The sequence below is a fragment of the Sciurus vulgaris genome (assembly GCF_902686455.1).
Source record: "Sciurus vulgaris genome assembly, chromosome: 16".
Lineage (NCBI taxonomy): Eukaryota > Metazoa > Chordata > Mammalia > Rodentia > Sciuridae > Sciurus > Sciurus vulgaris.
In genome coordinates, this window is record NC_136477.1 from 65,626,925 (window position 1) to 65,630,255 (window position 3,331).

Below are 3,331 nucleotides of genomic sequence, written 5' to 3' on the forward strand. Positions count from 1 at the left end.
ACCCACCATTTGTTGTCCCATTGACAGAGAGCTTAAAGCTAAGGAATTACCTCTCTAGGTTTCTCTGAAGTCCCTTGTTGCAACTCCAGTCTAATCCATTGGGTAAGCATAGCCAGAGAGCTGGGGGCTAAATAGAAGAACCAAAGGCCTTTCTTGAAAACAAAACATTTATATAAACAATGTGCTAGAATCCTCCAGAATGGCATTATGCTTAATTGACTTTTCTACTCACCCTGCCAATTTGTCAGGAATCAGGTGAGCTGGAGACAACTGAGTTGTAAATAGCAGACTAATCATCTGAAAACATGTTACTTTGTTTTAGTCACTTATTGTGATTATATAAGAAAGACACTAAAATTAGAGGAAGCACTAACTCCCCATAATCTGTTTCCCCCAGGATAACACTCCTGCCACTAATCAGATGGACCAGTGTAGACCTAGTGGTGGTCTCATTGGTGAGGCAGCCCAAAACAAAGGTTCCTACAGTTTTATGGACCCAAAAGTAAAAAGTGAAGTCAGGGGAGGGGTTTGACTAGGTAGTGAGTACTGAGTCAGAACAAAGAAAACATCTTCAAGTTTTCCCCATTTAGAAGATGTCTAAGTGTAGACACTTGAGACATGAATGCAGGTGAGCATGATATGCCAGGTCATTAAATAACTGGATATGGGAGATAAAGGAGAAAAGGAATAATTACTAATAGCAAGAAATTTTGCTGTAATGATAGGGAACTGAGCCTCTTTAGTGAAGACAATGATTATAAGACTAGGAACACACTGAGGGAAAAGTTTATGCTTGGTGGAAGGGAGTCAAGAAATTTCTAATTATCATGACAGTCAACAACATAATCTGACATAAGGGCTAGAGCTCATGTGAGAGCTGAAAACTACAAATTGGTCTGGGAATCAGCAGATTGATTTTCACTGCTTTTATCAATTACAAAATAACTAAGTAAAAATAAAATAAAGGTATACAATTCTGAACTGAATACTCAGTAGGATGTGATTTAGAAATTATATTTTACAGCATGAATTTATGAATAATTGCAGAATTCATCATTTTCACTATATTTGTAATAAAAGGCCCTATAAAAATTTAAATCATTCTGATAAAGTAATGAAATGGAAATCTTGTTTAGTTAGTGAAAATGCAAAGAGAAACAGATGGATACATCCATATGTTTCATATTCCTATGATGAGCCTATACACAGATATTAAATACTATGTTCTGTTAATATTCCATGACATATCAGACAACATAAAACTGATTTGAGGAGAGAATAAAGGGACAGAATTGTTTCAATTTTTTTATGTTTTAGCTCAATATACAACTTTACTTTTTAGAATTTTCCAACTCTGAGCAGCCAGAGATGATTTACATGGTTTTATATTCTAGGTTTATATACTCTTCCTTCTAATTCTGAATTTTTTTTGCTTCTTTTCTCAAAATCCTCAATATTTTCTTTTTAAATGTTTATAATTTTTAAACTTGATATCTTTCTATGGTTTGTGTGTGGTTCTCAATGCCTCCCAAGTGTCCATTGTGATTGAAGGTTATGTCACCAGGGTGACACTGTTGTGCTTCTAGTACTATTCAGCATTTTGCAGGAAGAGCCTAGTAAAAGGACCTCAGGTGATGGAGGCATGTCATTGAAGGTAATTCTCCTGCGTCTCCTGGGTCTCCTGGGTCTACGTATAATTGTTGTTATCACCATCATTATACTATTTGGATTCTCTGATGTGGAGAGTTTATGGATTACCTCCAAAAAATTTTTGCTCTCTTCCAAAAAAAAAGAAATGAGAGATTTACACACAAATTTGAAACACAGACATTTTGAGAGAATCACAATGGAAAGGTACTATAGAATGTTGTTAGAAAGTTGACTTTTAGTGGAGCCAGTGAATTGAGAGCAAAGCAAGGCAAAATATATCCAGAGAGTTGAAATTCCCCAAGAGTGATAGAAAAGTCCCTTAGTGTCCACGTAGCATAAGGGTTTTGAAAGGAAACTGAAAATAGGTAACATTTGCTGGCAAGAAACAAAATCACAGTTGGGACCAGAAATACTACTTAAAACTTGAAACACAGAAATTGTACAAATTAGAAATTTTGAGGACAAATTCTTGTCAACCAAGACCTCAGGGGGTGAAATAAGCAGGCAAATTGTCCATCTCTACTAAGAATTTCTGCTCCCCAATACGTTTTACACAGTTATGTTTCTGCATGCACCATTTTTTAACTTTCCTCATTATAGAATAGCTACAACCAGAATATCTGTGACCACATAGATACTAAACCTGTTAGCAAAAATACTCCATTCCATTTTGGGAAAAAAGATGCAAGACTTCTGAGAAACAATAATTCTTCTATTTAAATTTGTGAAAATTATCTATAGTAAATCCTTACACTATGATTCATAATATGAGGAACATGAGGTGAGAAAAATAAAATGGGTGGGTAAATTCTGCTTTAAAAAGAAATAAATCTAGTAGAGAAAGATTAATAAGATAAGCATATCCCACTTATATTCTGTCAGGGTTAGAAAGTCAATAACATGACACTAAGAACTGTTTCTGAGAGTAGAGAATAGAAAGTAGAGGACATAGCTATGTTTTCTGCATACTTTTTAGGTCTTCTTTAAGTTCTTCTGGAAAGTTACATCTCTATTTGAGACACATGAGATCCCTTTGGAGAAACAGCAGGACCTTGAACTGATACAACTAGAGTTCAGGTAGCCTGGTGGGATCGTTTCATCCCCAGATGGGGAGGGCAAGTAACTTTTTCTGCCCATGGGCCTGAGGTTGAAGAAAAGAAATTATACTCTAGACAGGGCCCTCAAGGAGCCTCTTCACACCTGCAAAAACTCAGATTGGAGTACTAAGTCAAAGGAGACCTAGAATATTCTGGCTTTTCAGAACTCTCTAGTTTTATTCCTGAAATTTCTGTGTCCCATGAAACCCTTCTGTCTTAAGATAGCTCATTACTTGACCTGAAGAGGTGTTTATAAGTTACTGAAATTAATTTTTTGGTCCTTGAGACTCCTCACCTGTGACTTAAAATATTGATTTGGTAAATAACTTTGAGGGACAGTACAAACATAAAGAATACAAAATTATTCCAGCAGAAAGAATTTTTCAATTATAGAAAAAAGTGCAACAAATTTGTATTTGAGAAATAGAAAAGATAAGCCTTGACTTTTGCTCTACCCATAATTTTAAGGTTTGGCAGTCAATTACCTTCTAACTCAGAATGAGGAAAAAACCCTCTACCTTATAGAGGGAAAAGCATTTTGAGTACAGAAGTGATGAGAGGAATGGACTACATGATGTAACTCC